We start from the raw sequence: 20,339 nt of genomic DNA on the forward strand, positions 1-20,339 counted from the left end.
CTAAACAGCACCTCAGGAACCAAAGCAACAACCTTTTGATGCAGCTGGTGGTGGCACCTCATGATGCTGGTAATTACTCAATGCCAGCTGTTAATCCAGGTGTGAAGGAGCAGCCACCTGGGAGCATCTCAGCTCAGCAGACCCTGCCCTGCTGTCACCCTTGTAGCCTGGGCAGGATCCAGCCCTGCAGGGCTCAGAGCCCCACAGGAGCCCTGCTGGGAAAATGTCACACTCTCATTTGTGCAGAGCACAACAGGTGCTGCAACACAGGCAGGGAAACAGGAGGAGGAGGAGGAGGAGGAGGAGAGTAACTGTGGTGTTTGTGAGGGTCCCCGGGATGAGGTGAGAGATGAGAATTTGACTCCATGTTCTCAGAAGGCTGATTTATATTATATTACATGATATTCTATATATTATGTTATGTTATGTTATATTTATTATATTACATTATATTACATCATATCACATTACATTATATCACATTATATCATATTTATATTATATTATATTATATTATGCTATACTAAAACTATACTAAAGAAAGAGAAAGGATACATCAGAAGGCTAGCAAAGAATGAGAATAAAAACTCGTGACTGACTCCTCAGAGTCTGACACAGCTGATGGTGATTGGTCATTAATTAAAACCAATTCACATGTTCGGATAAACACTCTCCAGACCTCATTCCAGAGCAGCAAAACGTGGAGAAGCTGAGGCTTCTCACCTTCCCAGGAGAAGAAATCCTGGTGAAGGGATTTTTCAGAAAATATCATAGTAACAAGTAACACCAGCAGGAACACCTGGACAGGCAAGGGAGAGGCTCCATGTAAATCCTGTGTGAGTTCCAAGGGAAGCAGACAAGGTGAGGAAACAAACATGGAGCTGCTGCTTCCCCCTGAGTGCCAGATGCAGAAATAGCTCAGGCACGTTCAGATAATGAAAGCACAAAGTGCAGAAGTGTCCCTGCCCCACACGGCCCCCGTGGCTGCAGGCAGGAGGGCTGGAAGAGGCTTTCCCTGTGCCAGGCAGGCTGTGCAGGAAGAGCTGCGATGCTGCGTCTCCCGTGGCTGACAGGGCTGTCACAGAAAGTGTTTAAAAACCTCACACGCCCCTGGGAATCTGTGCCACTGGGAAAAAGCAGGAGGAGCAGGGCTCTGAAGGCAGCCCAAGAGCTGGCAGTCTGGAATCTGGGGTTGAACCAGAGGAGAACCACGGGATCGCCAAGGTTGGAAAATGACCTCCAAGATCACCAAGTCCAGCCCTCACCTGGACACCACCATGACAAATAAGGAATGCCACATGTGCCACAAACACTTGGGGTTTGGACACTTTCAGGGATGGGGACTCCACCACTGCCCTGGGGCAGTCTGTTTCAATGATTAACCACTATCCCAGTGAAGAAATTTTTCCCACTATCCAGTCTAAACCTCCCCTGGCCCAGCCTGGGGCCGTTCCCTCTCCTCCTGTCCCTGTTCCCTGGAGCACAGCCAATCCCCCCAGCTGTCCCCTCCTGTTAGGAGCTGTGCAGAGGCACAAGGTCCCCCCTGAGCCTCCTTTGCTCCAAGCTGAGCTTGTTCCCAGTTCCATTCCCTTCTCTCCAGCCCCTCCATGTCCTCCTTGTCCCGGGAGAGGAGGCGTGGCAGAGGCACAGTGTCCTGAAAAGCCTGGAACACCAGCGCTAATAATAACAACCTCCAAAAGCCTGGCCGTGTTTATCCCGGGAAAAACAAAGAATGAGCATCTGTCACCAGCCCCTGCTTGCCAAGATGCAGCTTCCAGAGAACTCTGTGGAGTCCAGATTGGCAACTCTGGGCCAGAGCAGCTTGGGTACATGAGCCACACGTGTGTCACCAGCCTGGACGCAGTCCCTGTGTCCCCAACGCCTCCTCTGTCCCCAACACCTCCTCTGCCAAAGGTGGAGCTTCCCCTTGGGGTCTCCAAACCCCTCAGGTGATGAGTCCATGGATGCTGTGGCTGGGATCACAACTTGGGCCTGGTTTTCTACAATGATTTTTCACCAGGAAGAGCCTGTCTCAACTCCACTAAGTTGAGCATTCCCAGAATCCTGCTGGAGACAGCTGAAAAGCAGGAGAGATCACAGAAATTCAATCACAGAAATTCAGCTCATGGTATCTCTGTGCAGTTTAGATCATAACAACAATTCCTGGGCAGTGTCTGTCACCTGGTTCCACGGGCTGGAGACTGCAGTAAATCCACCTTGGGTTTCCTCCCTACCAAGCCACAAACTCTCCATCACCTCCCAGTTTTAAAGCTGACACTCACACACTGTATGGACCAAGGGTGATTTTCCTTCTGATGTTATAACTAAAATAATCACACTGGCTGCAGCACTACTGCAAACAAAACAAGATTTGCATTTCACTCCACAAAGGTGGCTCTGCTAGGCAGGAACATTCCTACCCTTGCACCCTGCCTGTGTTTTGGGGAAGCAGAGCACAAACCAAAATAGGAATAAATGTTCACATGGAAACACAAGTAGATTTAGGTGCAGCTTAAGGCTTGAGAACAGCACAACACAGATATGAGCAAAATAAACATTTCCTCTTTATTAGCTTCAATTAAAGAGCTATTTTGTTTGAATTTCTCTCTTCTGTGTTTAAGCTGCACCAAATTTGCATCATTGTTTGAAGCCATAAAATCAGAGAATCATGGAATTGCTTAGGAAGGAAAAGCCCTCTAAGATCTTTGAGTCCAGCCATTCCCACAGCACTGCCAAGGCCACCATCACCCCATGTCCCCAGGTGCCACATCTACACAGCTTTTCATTCCCTTCAGGGACAATGATTCCTCCACTGCCCTGGACAGCTCATGCCAGGGCTGGGCAGCCTTTTCCATGGAGAAATTTTCCTCAATATCCAATCTAAACCTTCCCCAGCCCAGCCTGAGGCTGTTCCCTCTCCTCCTGTCCCTGTTCCCTGGGGTAAGATCCCAAATTCCCCCAGCTGTCCCCTCCTGTCAGGAATTGTGCAGAGCCACAAGGTCCCCCCTGATCCCCTTTTTCTCCAGACTGAGCCCCTTTCCCAGCTCCCTCAGCTGTATGAGTGGAAAGAAATCTCTGGAAAAGTAACCAAACATGGAAGTGGAACTGGTGAATATTCACTGTCCACATCCATCAGTGGTGAAAAGAAGACTGAATTTAAAGTTCCTTTTATTTAAACACAGTGATGCCACAGTGGCCATGCTGAGCAGAGATGGGAAGAGCTGACAAAATCCCACCCCAAAATTCCCTTTCCACCAAGAGCTGGGCAAAGGACAAGGCTCAGAGGGGCAATCCCTGTGGATAAAGATCCTGATGTCAAACCAGGAGGCAGCACTGCCCTGCACTCCCTGACCCTGGCACACACAGGGAGCACTGCTCACCACCCCAGGGCTCAGCAGCACATCTGCCAGCAGGGAAACCCCAGGAATGGAGCTGATAATGACAACGATGAGGAGGGAAGAGAACAGGGATGATGATGATAATGGCAATAGTAACAGTCATGATAATAATTACCCTATTAAAGGTGTCATTAGCTTTATGCAACTTCTAAATGCATAATATAAATAAATATGCAATAGATATATAGTATGTATATAAAAATACACACATATATGTATTTTTATATAAAGTATTAAATATAAATATATGTATATTTATCTACATATTTTCTATGTATATCATATTATCATATTATCATATTATATACATATATGTCTATATTATGATATTATGTTATAATATTTTAATATTATATTACACATACATTTATATTTACTATTTTGTATATAAAATATTATATATAAATATATTAAGATAGATGTATAAATAGATGCATAATATATTTTTAATAATCTTAATTTTAAAAGCCCCATGCACATACTTGACTAACTGACTAAATAAATCTGAAATGGTGCCTGAAAGCCTTTTTGGCCAGGAAGGGATGGATGTACCAGGGGTGAGGTGCTGCAGGTGGGTCCAGCATGTACCAGGGGCTGGGGGGCTGAGAGGATCCAGCAGGGCTGGCTCTGGCACACCCAGGGCCTCTGGCCACTTGCAGAACTGGAGCCAGGATCCAAACCCATCCCTGTCCAGCTGCCAGCCCCCAGTAACTCTGCTGAGAGTGGAATCACTGAGCTCTCACTGCTAAAAAGCGCCTTTGAACGTGCTGGAGTGTCTTACATAAGATGGCAATAAACTGGCACCAAAAAAGAAAGCAAGTAATTACACTAGTGCCTTGTAAGCTTTGATTCTGTGCTGTTTGGGAACAATCTGAGGATTTTTTTTGTTAGGCTTATGAGGATAATGCCGAGAACAGCAAAGGTTTGGAGGTGGGGTGTCCGGCTTTCAAGCTCCCATGTACAAACACAGGTTTCCTTAGAATTTCACAGCCTGACAGGCACAACCAGAGAGAAGCAGGAGACATTTCTGCCCTCTCCTAGCAGCTTATGCATTATTCCTTAAAAAATAAAAAATAAAAAAGGAAAAGAAAAGAAAACTTCCAGAGCAATGTGGTGCCTTTATTCCCTTGTGTTGTTTAAACCATTTTTCAGGGCACTACACAATGAGCTTTCTTTGGGAAGTAGAACAGTGGCTTTTCCTCAGACCACAGTGAAGCACTTACAGCTCCAGTGCCTTGAGAGGGTGGTGGATAAAATAGAAAAAAAGGGAGAAGAAGCTAAAAGGAAGAGAGAATGAATTGGGAACTTGAATCAGGAAGAAAGAAAGGTGGGGGGGGGGAAGAAGGAACAGGCATCAAATGCAGGGATAATTGCAAAGCACTCCTGGCCAGGGAAAAAAAGGAATTGTAGATGAATCATGAGAGTGACAAAGAATCCCTTCAACAAGTTGTCTTTTATCACAACTTTGCTGCTCTACAGCTACACTGCAAGCAGGAGAAATTGCATCATGTCAACAGCAAGTTTATAGAGATAAACTGATGCTGCAGTCACTTCTGCTCCCCTGCCAGGCTGCAATGATTTCCCTGAGAACAGCACACACATGAGAACCAGAACACACCCCTGAAAGGGGCAGCTCCAAAATATCCCTGGAGGGAACCTCCTAAAAATCATCCCAAACCAAAGCCCCAGCTCTGAGCAGGGGCATCTTTCACTAGATCGTGTTACTCAAAGCCATAATCTTTTGTTGAGGTTTAGAATGGATTTTAGGAGAAATTTCTTTGCGCAAAGGTTTGTCCAGCCCTGGCAGCAGAGGAATCCCCATCCCTGGAGGGATTTCATGTGGATGTGGCACTTGGGGACACTTGGGGTCAGTGGTGGCCTTGGCAGAGCTGGACTGGATCTGAGAGGGCTTTTCCACCCTGAACAATTCTGTGATTCTATTCAGCGACTGCCAGCCTCCGTCTGAGCCTTGCCCAGCAGCACTGGAGGGATTCTCCTGCCTCCTTGCCCAGCTCCTTGCCCTCCTCTCCCCTCTGCCACAGCCCCCAGAACGGCTGCTGGCTCAAATGCAAATAGTGCACATGCAGGCACAGGAGCTTTTTTTAAATTCTGAAAGCTGAGACTTCTAAGTTTATCTCAGAAGGACACTGGAAAGATGAATAGAGAGAAATTATGCAGAGAAAGAGAAAATATTCAAAGAGTGGAATTATGTATGCATAATTGCCTGGCTCCCTGGGGTGCACGGGCGAGTACACCAAGTCACTTTGTGAAATCATTCCCCACAACTCCTGGATCCTAATTATAGTGCAGTAAGTGGGGAGAAGCTAATTTTTAAACAGTCCTGATGGGGTAACTGGAAGAACCATAAGGATGCTGTTTAACCCTTTGCCTACTGAGAGGCTTCAAGCAAAGAAGGCACCACAGGAGGAATAAATGAAATGCTGGTGAAGCCAGTGCATTGTTCTCTGGTTGATTTAAAGGTGGCCAGCAGGAGAACCAAGCAAGCACAAGCATGCAGGTTAGAGGAGAAAAAAAAGGGCAGACCTGAAGAAATAAGCCAAAATTAAAAAAACACCAGTAAACATAACCTCTGCCCAGGCTTCAAAGGAGACTGGAGGCAGCTTTAGAGTGTCTCTGTGTCCCTCTGCCCTGCACAGCAAATTCTCAGCCAAAAGCTTTATAAATGCTAAGTATGCCTGAGCAGGAACCTCTTTATCCATGCAGAAAATACAACCACAGCTGCCTGGTACCTCAGCACATCGCCCAGTGCAGCAGGAGTACCTGCAGCAACAAGAGCTCTATTTAATGCTCCCTGGAATCCTGGCTGGCTTGGGAAGGACCTGGTTCCAGCAGGGATCTGCTGATCCAACACCTTCTGAACCCTCACAGGTCACAGACCACAGTGGGACAGCAAGAAAGGACAAAACTGGGTGGTTTTCCTGCATTATCTGTGCAATGCTAAACCTGATTTTTTACAGGAAAATAAAAGCAGTAGCAGGACATCCCTGCCCTCAAGGTGTTTCCCTATTGGATAATAGGGAAAATTTCTTCCCCCAAAGGGCTGCCCAGCCCTGGCACAGCTGCCCAGGGCAGTGGTGGAGTGCCCATCCCTGCAGGGATTTACAGCCATGTGGATGTGGCACTTGGGGACACGGGTTTTGAGGTGGCCTTGGAGCAATGGCTGGACTCAAAGATCTTAAAGGGCTTTTCCAATCAAAATAATCCCATGACCCAACCCATGCTCCCACACTGCCCTGCGAGTTCAGCTAATTCAGAAATCAGCCATCAAAGGCCTTTTATTCTCACCATGCTCTAGTTTAAGCCAATCAAAACCACTCCTGGAAGTCCTTAAACTCAGATATTTTGACTAAATTCCCTTTAAATTTCTCAGCCTGGTAATGTTTGTTCTCATTCATTCCAAACCCTTTCCAATGTTCCAATTAGCATTGTTTTTCCCCTATCGGAACAGATGCAGGCACACAGTATTAAAAAAAAAAAAAAAAAAAAAAAAATACACCATTTACCCATTCTAGATGGACAAAGAACGATTCTGTCCCTCAGCCATGCCTTGCACAATGGCACTAAAAGCATGAAAACACCACTCAGGACTCCCAGGGCTGCAGAACACCTGGATTCCAACATCTGCTGCCAACAGAGCCAGGCTTTCACTCCAGGTTGCATCATTTTGAATCCCCAGGGCGTTTTTGGGCTTTTGTGTTTCTACCACGCCCTTTTGAGTGCAGAGACCCCTGGAGATGGATCCCCTTCAGGGAGCTCTTAGCCTGGAAAAGGGAGGCTGAGGCTTGCAGGGCCCTTCTCTGAGAAAAGCCACCTCCAAAATTTTATAGACATCCACAGGGTTTAAGACCAGAAGACCATTCAGGAGGACCTCCTAGAAAAATGACCAATTAAATCTTCCCCAGCCACCTCTTTGTTGAGGCCAATTATTTGTTCGCAGGAGAATTTGCAGAAAGTTGTGCTTGACTTCCAGCCTTGATCTCAGATCTCAGCACATGAAGAACCCTCAGTGCAGTCTTACAAATGATGAACTCTGCCAAGCCCACATTAATACCTAGCCCTCATGCTCAGAAAATTATATATTCTACTCAAATTGAATAGTTTTTCCTTTTTTTTGGCCAAAGTAATAGACACAATTTTGCTACTTAATCCTCTCCTATTGTCTCAAGCTCGCTCAAATTACAGCCATTTGAACTGTGATCTGAGCTCCCCTGTGCTTAAGGAACTAATTAGACCAAGGACAGTCAAACTTCCCAACTTCCTGAATACTAAATTCCTTGTCTGGCCAAGAGCCACAGGATGAGCCCTGGGTGGTGTGGGAAGGGAAGGAGGGAAGAGCAGAAGCAGGTCCCAGGTGGGTGATGGCTCCAGGGACAGCCCAGTGCCTCCCTGCCAGCTCCAAGGCAGGGGAACAACCACCAGGAGCTGACCAAAAAATCCCCACTGAGTGGAAGAGACAGTTCATGCTTTCTCTGCTTCCTTGGAAAGAAATGTTCTGTTCCATCTGAAAACAAGATTAAAACCTGAGAGAGAGAGACTCAAAACATTGTTCTTTGGGGCACTTGTCCCAGAAGAGGAGATGCTGGTTTATAACCTCATTTTGGGGTGGGATTCCACCTCTCTCCTTTGGAAACCTCAATGGGGAGCCCTCAGTTTGCCTGAGTTCAGAGGCCCCTCAGGTGAGGGGCTTCAGGCTGAACCTCGTGTCACCCCCTGTCCTGTCCTGTCCTGTCCTCTCCAGCAAGGGCAGGATGACACAGCCAAGCCAACCTCAGCAGATTTGGGGTGGCACCTGGCTGTGGCACACAAGGTCAGTGCTGTAAAACATGGACACACCGCATTGTCCAGGCAAATTTCCTCCTCTTTTTCTTGGGAGAAGAGAGGGAATCAGGCTCCAGGGGTAATAACATTTCAAAACAGATGTAAAGGAGGAGTTTGAGGATGAGAGGAGGGGCTGGGACCACAACTTGGCAGCAGCACCTCACCTCCAGCTCCAGGCTGGCCCCAGAGCAGGAGTAAAGCAAGGATTTCCTGACAAGGTTTATGGCTGAGCCTGCTTTGAGCCTGCCAGCACGGCCACCTCCTGCCTGAGAGGACAACAGGAGTGACAACACCTACAGAAACTGAAATTGCTGTCTGTGCTTGAAGGTGGTCTGAACTAAAATGTGCAAATAAATTTGCACCACCGGTGTTGGGCTCTCTGGGTGAGCTTCAGGGCTGTCAATAAGACTTAGAGAATTGCTTGGGTTAGCAGGGACCTTAAAGAACATCTTATTCCATCCCCTGCCATGGACAGGGACACCTTTCATTATCCCAGGTTGCTCCAAGCCTTGTCCAACCTGGCCTTGGAGACTTCCAGGGATCCAGGGGCAGCTACAGCTGCTCTGGGCCAGGCCCTCACCACCATTAGCCACACTGATTTCTAATAATCATTATTCTATGGGAAATACCCAAAGAAGAAGCCTGTACAGAAGCCATGACACAGAAAAATTGCCTGGGTGCAGCAGCACCACGTTTGCCATCAAGAGACAAACGTGGAAGAGCCACAACAGGCAGAGAGGCCACAGGGTGAGGGCACCAGGAGGCCTCACAGTGCCAGACGTGTCTGCTGGCTTCCACACCATCACCATCACCTCCCAGACAGTGTCAGAGGAGAGTTGAGGGAGATCTGTAGGCATGGCAGAGACTCCTGCAGGAGCTTGCTCAAACAGCTTGCAGTGTAACACAAAAGGAAACTTTCAAGTGTTGGGAAGGCCCAGGCAGGATATTCTGCAGGATGTGCAAGGGCTGTTCCAGAGACTGCAGGACCAGGAGCCCTGGGCAAGGGCAGGAATCCCAGGAGAAGGCTGAATTCAGGCAGGTTTCCACAAGGATTTGCTAACTGGCTAAGGGGGTGCCAGAGGACTGACACTCAGCTGGGCCCTGTCACCTCCTGGAGACAGATGATTGTAGGAATGTGCCCCTTGTTTACAGAGTGACAAATCTATTCTTTGTCTCTAAAAAGGAAAAAAGCTCAGAAGTTTCTCTCCTCAATTATTGGAAAGACACCTCATAGGACCTGGGGGACTTCACCTCAAACTTAAGGATGGACAATTGGACAGGAGCCAAAAAGTCCCACCTAAGTAATTTACTAGAAAAAGAAGAGAACAAAGGAACTAATGGCTGGTGTGAGGGGTTCTACCAGAGCAAGAACCTCTTGCACCTGGCTTGGGTTTTCTCTGTAAAGAGTTTTGTTATTTTGCCTTTTATTAAAACTTTCCTAGGTTAGTGTTTCTAACACTACCACAGAAGCCATCGTGCTGATTTTATACTTCTAAGGCAGCTGAGCTATCTCAGGTGTGATACAGATCTCCAAGAGACCTGGCTGGAGGAGATCCCTCTATCAGATGCTCACCTTGGGCTGGGCCCTCCACGCTGGGGATGCTCTGGGATGGGTCACAGCCCACAGGGAAGATCCAAGCAGTGCCACCCTGATCCAGCCCCCAGCAGCACCAGGAGCAGGCCCAGGGGAGCAGGGAGCTCTGTCACTTCTCCACCCTCAGAGCTTCCACTGGGCGCAGATGATCTTGTGACAAGATCGATGGATCCTGATATAGCAGCACTTGAGATAAGCACTGCTGCAAAGGGCTCTTGGGAGAGAGTCTGGTGTCAGGAGGAGTTTGGAGGGGTGGTGCTGAATGAGGGACAATGGAACACCTCCAGCTGCTGGGAGCACTGTGCCACCTTTTGTACAAACACACCCTTTTGGGGTGACACTTAAAGCCATTTCTTATTTCCAAGCCGTCTTTCCACAGCCCTTACAAAAAAAGACTTTTTGGCATCAGCACAGCTGTGTTTGGATGTGTCTGACACAGAGCTCCTGTGTCACTGGCTCAGGGTGCTCCTGCAGCCCCAGGCAGAGGCACCTGCACCTCAGCAGGTGAGCACATCTCCTCAGCTCCAGCATCCACACCTCAGCAGGTGAGCACATCTCCCCAGCTCCAGCGAGGGGAGCAGGGGCTCAACTCCTCCCTGCAGCCCCCAGTGCTCTGGAGGGCTGTGCTCCAAAATCCTGGGCATCATCACCATCCTGCTGTGGACCTGCTGCACCCTGGGGTGTCACAGCAGTTAAACATCTCCAAAGCATCACAATTCCACATCTCCCCACTGCCTCTGACCAGATCACAACATCAGCAGCAGGAAAACAATGATCCTGGTGCCTCAAAGCTGCCAGAGCACTGCCCAGCATGGCAGAGCATGACAGAGCTCTCATCTCAGAGGGGCTGGTGGCACATGGCACAGAGAGAATCCCAATCCCTGCAAAGCCAAGAGGAGCTGAGGCACACCAGGACATCCTTTGAGCAGGACACACCACCAAGGACACAGATCCATAGACAGACAACAGCTTCTTCAGGGACCTGATTCCTATAACCACATCAGCTTTAATTTTCACACTGACTTTTAAAAAAAACCCCACACAAACACACCCATAAAATCAGGAATCTTGCCCCACCCTTTGGCCAGGTAAAATCACATGAAAGCTCCAGCTCTGGCTGGCACAGGGGCCAGGATCAGGAAGGGGAGGGAATGTTTATGAAATGGTTTTAACCAATTCAATTTTGAGGCAATTTGTGCGCAGCAGCAGAGGCAGCCCTGGCTGCAGCAAGCAGGGAGCAGGCTGGATCAATGGCAGGGGGGAGGTGGGGGCAGGAAAGCAGGAGCAGCAGACTGTGGCACTGAGGCTAATGGCTTTGGAGCCATTTATTCCGTGAGAAACACAGCTCAGAGCCACACAGGGTCTGTGCTGGGCATGGCAGCGCCTCCGAGGGACAGTCCCCAACTCCAGGGAGGATCAATACCAAACACTCCAGGAAAAGCAGTGAACTTCTCCTCTTACAAGAATAAACAAATGACAATTAATGGATGCAATCAGGCCGTCTGCAAAACCCAAAAATTCTGCTGAAAAAAGCTCCCACCCAGCAAAAGCTCCATCTCTGTGCCAGCACTGCTCCTGGGACAGCCACTCCTCACAGCCACACCCTGGCCCTGCCACCTCACCCCAAACAAAACCCTGCTGCCAGAAATGAGATGGCATCTTCATTTTCTGCACCAACAAGGAAAAACCCATGGAAAAATCTCCAATCCTTTCCCCAGCTTGGTCCTTAGCAGCCAAGCTTCATCTGGAGACACCATTTCCCCTGTCCCCCATGGCCTCCATCCATGCTGTGGAGGAATATTCAAGGAGTGGACAGTGAGAGCTGGTTTGGGGCTGGAACAAAGGGAAATGGCTTTCTGGACCCTGGTTTTGACAAATGAGGGGAGGAATTGCCCCTGATGGCTCTGTGTGCCCTGCAATGCAGGATCAGCAGCTCTGGATCTCTGCACCAGCAGAGTTTGCTGGGAACTGCTCCTGATGGTGTTTGCAGCCCAAGGATAATGTGCTGCTCTTTCCACATCCCACTATCTCCATGCCCAAGCACATATGGTCTGGCTAAATAAGAAGCCTTGGAAAGGCTGTCAACAAGACTAGAGGAAGGTGGGCATCTGTGCAGAAACATATGCATGTCCCAGCACTGCACTGTGAGCACGGAGAGGATGCCCAGAATGCCACCAAAACCTGCCTGGGTCCAGCAGAACTGGACCAGGGACACTGTGGCTGCCACTTCCCTTTGTGCTGAGGGACTGCAAACCCATCATCCTGCTTCCAAGAAACCTCCTGCCAGGAAATCTGAGATGTTCCCTGCTCTGGTCCAGCATTTCAGGGCATTGCTGCTCGTTTATAGACCCACTGATGTGTTTGCTTCAAAGTCTTGTGTGTTTGCTTTATATTCATCTGTAAAAATCTCCCCCACGGTACCAAAGGCAGTGGAATAATCTACTATTTCAACCAGCATTCCTCAGAGAATTCTGCAGTTAAAAAAAAAAAGAAAAGAAAAGAAAAAAAAAAAGGGGGAAAAAACCTGGTTGAATTTGATTAAACCTTTGGAATCTCTCCAATATTTCCAGTTATTCCATCTGTAGAAACACTCTACTGGCACTTGGCACATTCAGAGCTTTAACTGCCTTCTAAATCAGCAGCAGTTCTGCCTAACAATTTGGCATTTGCACAGTGCCTTGTAAATCACCCACCTTACATCTCTGGGTACGAGCACCAAACCCTCCAAAAAGCCCATTACTGCCTCAGAGAAATTCTTCAGGAAGAAAATACCTTCTTATGGGCTTGTCTCCTGACAAAAAGAGGGGGGCACTGGCATGCAGTGGGCACGGTACTGACACCGGGGCTCCTGGTGTTACTATGGCACTGAAATGAAACCCAACGCAGCCAGCTGGTTGCTGCACTGCTATTAGAGCTTCTTCTCTGTTTCTGACCTTTCTAGAACTCTCCAAAATGCACTAATGTGCACCAAATCCAGCCAGGATCTAAGCTTGATGCAAGGTGAAGGTGTTGGTGTCCTGGTGCTCCCAGTGGGCACCACGGAGAGAACGATTACGATTCTGTCAGACAGGATTTGTTTGGTTGTTTTGTTTGGGTTTCTGGGTTTTTGGAGTTTTTTTTTTTGGAAGCCAGGAACCAGGCTTGGAAGGGCTGCAGCTCCAAATCAAGCCACAGAGCAGCAGGAAAGCACTCAGCAATACCAGCAGCGATTTGTGCATTTCTTGCAAACAAAGAGCGGAGAAGGTCGGCGTTGTTGCCTCCCTGCTTCCACCTCTTTTGTCTTCCCAAATCGTTGGAGGCTAAAAACCTCCCCTTCCCAAACTGCTCCTGGCTCCAAGCTCTCCTGAAAATGCTATCCCCCTTATCTTTATCCACACCTGACCCTCTTTTATGCCTCCCCATCGACAAAGTGTAAGAAAATCATCAATTTAAGCACTACACTCACGCCTTGCCCCTCACCTGTGCCTCAGATGTTGCTTTGTGTGGGTCCTTCCCAGCATGGATTTGGGCTCTGAAGTGTATAGGGAGAGATAAAAAAACAAAGAAGAGGGCAAGGTAAAAAAGAAAAGAAACACATGGAGTTAACTCCCCTCCTCCTGCCCTTTGCTTGTAAATTCTCATTGATTGTCACACTTGCTGTGACCCTGCAGCATCAGAAACCCTGAGGGTCACCTGAGGACTTGGAGATGGTCACTGGGCCATGCAGAGTGACCACTTGGACTGTGCCAGCAGGACAGAGTTCAGGGCTCTGTGATTAAAGAGGACTGGCCACCACGGTCAGGGCTGGGAGGGAATTTCTGACTTGCTCTGCAGGTGCAGATCCAACATGCAGAGCTGAAACACTCTGGGCCTGTCCCACTATGAGAGGCAGCGATTCCAACTGATTTACTCATTAATATTCTTTAGGAATTAGCGGCTTAATTGATGCTTCCCATGCTAGCATTTAAAAAAATTGCATTTTGTCCATCCTTTTGTATCCTCTGGTCTAGCCCTGCTTGGTCTCTTTCTTCTTTTAACCCGAAGGAGGAATAATTTCCCTCTTTGGCTGCACTAAGACACTTGCAGCAGTGAGCACCCACCGTGTCCTTCACCCATTTTTGATCAGTTAATCAGGCAGAGCGAGGTCCCATCCTACATCTACCACAGGATCCTGTGCCACATCCATAAGCCTGAGGTTTGGGTTCCCCAGTAAACAACTTAACCCAGTAAACAGCTTCACCCAGTGAACAGCTTCACCCAGTGAACACCTTAACCCCTCTGGAAGGAGCTGGTGGGGCCTGGGTGTGACCAGGACACCCAAGGATGCTGCTCCCCCATTGTGCCCCTCCTGCCCCCAGCACTGCCCTGGCACCAGGGGCTGGGGCAGGAGAAAGGATCCTCACCAGGAGGTTTGGAGAAGCAGAGCTGAGCTCAGTTAAATGCTCCCCACCAGGGCTGGGAGAGCAGCAGATTTTGTGGCCACTCAGCTCTGCAGCCACTCTGCACATGATGAAAATATCTGTTCCCTCCCAGCCAAAAACCCTAAAAATAAAAACTAAGCAGGGCTGTGCCTGCAGCCAGCGATGCATACGAGATGATGGCCTTCTCAACACGAGAGCAAAAGGGCAAATGAATCACATTACACTCCATGAATAAAAGCAGAGCCTCAATGCACAGAGACTTAATGATTCCATTCTGGATGCACGAGAGAGCCTGGCCTCGTTTGCAGAGGTGCTGAGCATTCCCAAGTCCCCCTCAGCTCCTGGGGACAGCCAGGACCCTGAGCTCTCCTGAGACCCATCCACTCTGAGGAAATCCCCCCACTGGCAGGGAGGCTTTCCCTGAGATGTGTGAAATCAGAAGCTCTCAGCAGCTGGCCTGGGCTAAAGACCTCCTATCTCGACCTGCTGCACCCAAATCCATCCCTGGGCAGGTGGGATGAGGGGCTGCAGCTCTGTTTGAACTGTGCCTTTATTTCATGCAAAGGGAGGAGGAACAAGCCCCTGGATGGTGCCCCTGGAGCAGAGGGAATCCAGGATGTCCCCAGGATGTTCCCACTGGCACCAGGAGGCAACCACAGCGTTTTCCAAGCCCACCTTGGCACATTCCCTGGGCACAAGTGAAGGGCACGGTGGTACCCTGAGGAGGCCCCTGAAATGGGGAAAGGAGCATTTCCAAATGACCTCCTCAGCCAGAGCTGATGGAGCTGTTACAGAAAAGCACATCACGGAGAGATGGCAGAATAAAAGCAAACCCCACTGCCAGGGCATTACTGGGAAGGGGCTTCTGCACAGCACAGCACCCAGGCAGAGCGGGAATCACCTCCACTGGGATCCTGCTGGAGTGCTGAACATGCCATCCCCCCTCCCTGGGCTTTCTGGGCTCCCCGTGGCATTTAAACCCAACCCTTGCTATTCTCTTCTAAACATCCCCTTGCAAGGGTGGGATTTCCCACAGCAGCTCCAGTGTCACAGCCCTGTCACATCCAACACACAGGCAGTGCTGGCAGGGTGAGCTGCACCCCAGCCTGGCACCAGCCTTCTGGGAGGGACTGAAAATCCTCCATACCTTCACTATTTTCCTACATCTGCTTGGAAAATAGAGCCCAGGACAACCTCTTCCAAACATCAGTCCTCTGGCAAACAAAAGGAAGTCAAAGGCAAACTATTTATTGCCAAACCCTCTTCCTTCGTTGTAAAATACTGCTTAATTTTATCCCTCAGGCATCTATTATCTCATAGCCCATATTATTTTTCCAGCTATTACTGCTTAATTTTCCCCATCCAGAAAGTCCGTGCAGGCAGCAGCCAATTTCCGTCTTGGCAGAATTGTTTAGGAGAAACAAGCAGCTGTTTCACTGGGGTCCTAAAGAATTAATGGGGAATCAATGCTCCTCCTTTCTTTGGCCACAAGGAACCTTGGAGGAAAGTCACATGTGCTCTGGCACCAGCACTGTCACCCTGCCAGGGGACACTGTGATCAGAGGGAGGAGGAGCTGGGGGCATCCACCAGACCCACACTGAGGTGGAAATAAAGGTGAGCAGAAATACTTTTTTTTAACTTTAAATAAAAGCTGCTGGTTTTAAGAAAAACTTAAAACAAAAAGTAAAACCTGTGGCAAATGGAATCTGCCTGGACTGCTTCTGTTTCCCATTTCTGATAGGATTTGTTTTACCTCTTGTTGGTTTGGTGGGGTTTTTTTAGCAGCAAAGCTTCTGTGGGAGCTCAGAGTATTCAAAAAATGCCAACGCTGGTAAACACAGGACATTCTCCAGGCACAAAGCCCATAACCCTTATTTTATGGAGACTTTGGAAAAGTGATTACCAGCATCAGCTGGCACAGGAGGGAGCAGCACACACCTGACAGGGGTGGAGGTTTGCAGGAGAACCCCAAGAAACCATCTCAGCTTCCCAGACTAGCATGGGGCAGGTAAAGGAGCTTAGAAACAAGCTTAGAAACTCTCACCAAATAAAAATGATCGAGGCAATAACAAAATGGTGAAATACTGTAAAGGTACACGAGGAATGAACAAGTTACTGGTAAAATCTGTGAATGCCCAGGTGTGTCTGTGGGGGTGAGATGGACAGGGCCAGGAACCCATCTGTGTTCACAGCAGCATTTTCCACGCAGGGGTGTGCCATAGAAACATGGGGGATCCTGGGCTGGAAGGGACTAACAAGATCACTGAATCCAAGTCCTGCACAGGACACAATCCCATCCCTGTCCCTTGGAGTGGAATCCCAACCCTCCTGCAGCTCTGGCAGCCTTGGGACCATTCCCTGGGGAGCCTGGGCAGTGCCAGCACCCTCTGGGGCAGAACCTTTCCCTAAAATCCAACCTAAACCTGCCCTGGCCCAGCTCCAGCCCTTCCCTGGGCCCTGTCTCTGGGACAGGGATGTATTTCAGCCTAATTCCTGATTCCAGTCTGGGCTGAACATTTGCTGAAGCACTGCTGACACCCTTTTCCCTCCAGACACAGCTGTTTATGGTAGTGTTGGGATTCTGGGTGCTTGTGGAGTTGACTTTTTGTGTCACAAAGCACCTGCACATCCAAGAGTTCCCTGGTGAGTGGGCAGGAAGGGATTGGTGATAATGGAGGGGATGGGAAAGCATTTTTTAGGGGCCATGGAAGAGCCTCAATGGGCTCAGCACGTGGACAGAGCATCCCCCACATGCTCCTTCCTTTTAACACTTCATTGCTGCTCCTGAAAAAAGGGATTTTCCTTTCCTGTCCTGGCTCTAGATGTTCAATCAGAAAAGAAGCTCCCAAGGCAATGGGAAGCATCAGGGCTTTGCTCCAGCCTTGTCCAGTGGGAGTTCCCAGAGCAAACAGGAACTGCAAGGCAGGGCTGGATGGCAGTGAGCCAGGGAGGCAGAGAGGTGTGAAAACAGGATGGATGGGAAGGCAATAACCCCCCAGTATTTCACTGAGGGACTCAGCTCTGCATCACCTCCATCCATCAGCACCAGCAGGGCCAGCCAGGGCTGTGCTCACGCCAGTGGCACTGGCACAGGAGGGGCTGTGGCCACGGGGAAGCATCACCAAGCCAAGGGCTGAGGCCACCCAACATCCACCCCCTCCAGCAGCTCATATCCCCCTCCAGAACAACAGGGAAAACACTCCAGCTGTTATCTGTACATGAGAGAAAAGGGATGGGGCAAACCCCACACCCAGGAAAAGGAGCAATCCTGGAATGACCCTGATGGTGGATGCAGGATTGAAACAGGGACTCTGCCCAGGAAGGATGAAAAGGGCTCGGCCATCCTGGGTCTGACCTGCTTCAGGAAGAGGAACCTGAGGAATATGTTTAAAAAGGAAAGTTGTTCTCTGCAAAAATCTGGGAAACAATTCAAAGAGTCAAATCAGAAAAAGGTCACCCCAAAACTCCCAGTGTCCCTCATCCCTCATTTCTCCTGGAAGCACAAAGCATGGCAGCTTCTTTGTGGGAACCAAAATGGGAAACCTCCCCTCTCTCTTTATCTACAAAGAAATCATAAAAACATCACCAGGAAACAGAGGATGGGAACTACCTCAGTGCCTTATTTTCTGGAGCCCCAGTCCATTTCAGAAAGAGTCACTTGTTTTCAGAAGGATTTTGACAGGTTCCTGCACCTCCTGCCATCACTGCCCATCTCTTGCTCCAGAGATCCAGCCACAATTCCACAGCAAAAATAGCCATGCATGAGCTTTGCCTGCACACCAGGCTCATGGCATTCCACAGAGAGCTGGCACCTCCCAAAACAGCTCTGCAGCCTCCTCAACTGGTGAGTCCAGCTGACCTCCAGCTTGGACACAGGTGGAGGCACCCGCCCAGGCTGTGAGTAAATCCCACCACTCTCTCCCCAGAAAGAAGCAAATTCCCCATCAGAGCTGCAGCAAACTCAGGCAATCAGCAAGAAGAAAGCTTTTTAAAGAGATACAGCCCAGGATTTCTGTGTTGAAACACACGCCACAGATGGTGGAGCAGACGAGGATTAATTCATGAATCATATTTCTTAAACGATACAATCTCTCTTTTCACTTCCATACTTTCCCTTTTTGACTCAGAAGCAGGGATTTAAGATGCCCTTCCCAGATATGAATTTTGCATGAACAAACATTGCAGGGGTAAAAAAAAAAAAACAACAAAACCAACAAACCCACAACAGCAATAAACCAGAAAACCCAGATGTCTAAAGAGAAGTTCTCAAATGCAAGTGAAGGCATATCCTGTCCATCTACACGAGAACATGGGTGGAAATACAATATATGCAAGCCCAGAGCTGGAATGGGGTGGGAAAACGAGCTCCCCACCATTTGGAGCTCACCAGTGCTTCAGCCAGGGTTCTGGATTGCACCAAAGCTGATTTTCTATCTCCTCCTATCTCATCCTCCACCCTCGCAGCGAAAGGAAAGCCTGGAGGCAAACATTTCCAGGAGAGGCCTCCTGGCTCTGCCAGTCAGTCTGTGCCTCCTCCAGCCCCCATCAACGCTTCCCTTTGGAAAATCCCAGCACAGGCACCGCCAGCTCGCTCTCCAGGAACTGAGGGGCTGCAGAGAGCAGCAGCAAGGCAAAACATCCTGCCCCACAGGAGCACACAGCTCACCACCCCAGCTGAGAGGGGTTTGAAGTGGGGAAGAGAGAAGGAAATGACACAAGAGCTCTTCAGCAGCGGGAGACTCCAATATCCCGGCTCCCTCCCGGCTGGGGAGCTCCTTCAGACCAGCCACAGCCATGCCAGCCTGAGCAGAGCCCCTGCTTCCCCCCAGGCAGGAGCAGAACCAGCACCAGCACTCCAAACTGCCCCTCCCGGGCGCTCCCTCACCTTGCTTTGATCAGCAAAGCCGCATTTCAGTCATTTTTTCCACTTTGCACACAGAGCAGCTGTGTGTGTGCCTAACAGCTTCTTTACACAGTCTTGCACTTCCTATTGTAGCTTTACACACAGAATAAGAGTGAAAAAAAATCACTTACCCTTCAATTATTTCAACCTTTCCCTGCTCTGTGTGTGACGTGGGCTTCTCTTTTGGTTACTATTTCCAGATTTGGTCTTTGGGTAGGTGAATGGAAGAGGAGAATGACAGGAGTTGTATTTGATGACGATGGAGACTGTAAAATAAAGAGAAGCATTTTCAGCACAGAGCAGTCCTCCCCTATACATCCAGATCAGATTATATTAAATTAAATTAGTGACACCTACATAAATGCTTCCTACTGTTTTTATGCACACATACAAATATCACAACTGTCAAGGAGAATGCGGCTGTCAGTGATACGGCAGGGGGGAAAAAAAGAGCAATTTCTAAAATGGAAGGGAAAAAAGGAAATCTAGGCTAACAACCAGCATTTGAGCAGCAGCAGAGGGGCTGCTGCTGGTCTGCAGGAGGGCATGGAGGCAGCTGGAACTGCCACGGGAGCACTGGAAAGGGCTGGAGCAGAGGACAGCATGGAAGGAGCACGGGTAGAGAAACTGCAACAACAACAACCCTGACAAAACGCTCCTCTGCTTCCCAAAATACCACATCAGCTTGGGAGGAAGGGAGGAAGGAGCCGAGAGAGAGCTTCAGGAAACACAATTCCCCCATCCCCTGCAAGGATGGAAGGACTCCTAGCACGGGAAGGAATTAATAACGTGGTCATCGTAGCAGCAAGTACCCCCCTAAAAACCAGATTAATCTCCCACCATCTGCTTTAATAGCAGAATTTCTGCTAAGTGGTTTTCCCCTACACAGTCCCACATATCCATGTAAACAGACAAACAAACCATTTGGCTTCCTGCAGTCCCGGGGAACGCAGCTGCTCCGAGCAGGGCTCGCTGCCTCTGACACGGTGCCAGGGTTGAATTCCTGCCATCCCATCTACTCCCACACCTCTGCCCACACCCTGCTCCTCTGCAGCCTCCTTAAGGCTTGGGGTACCCCCAAATCACCGCTCATCAAACATGGCAGCTGGGATCCTTAAAATATCCTTTGATTGTAGCTGAGGAAAACAAGGGAGGTGAGCAATGAGAGGAATGGACTTCCACGCTATTGTTTTCCTCGTGGCAA

At 49.1% G+C, this 20,339-nt stretch overlaps 1 protein-coding gene across 1 annotated transcript in view; it reads right to left on the reverse strand.

The window, feature by feature from the left end:
* NEXMIF (neurite extension and migration factor) overlaps nucleotides 1-19,864 on the reverse strand; it is a 49,747-nt gene extending 29,883 nt beyond the window's left edge. Inside the window, 2 exon segments of the mRNA XM_031063390.1 lie at nucleotides 19,267-19,401; nucleotides 19,812-19,864. The gene's annotated coding sequence lies outside the window, so the exon portion shown is untranslated.
* Nucleotides 19,865-20,339: the final 475 nt, after the last annotated feature.

This window comes from Geospiza fortis, unplaced genomic scaffold (genome assembly GCF_000277835.1).
Source record: "Geospiza fortis unplaced genomic scaffold, GeoFor_1.0 scaffold117, whole genome shotgun sequence".
NCBI classification, from domain to species: Eukaryota; Metazoa; Chordata; class Aves; order Passeriformes; family Thraupidae; genus Geospiza; species Geospiza fortis.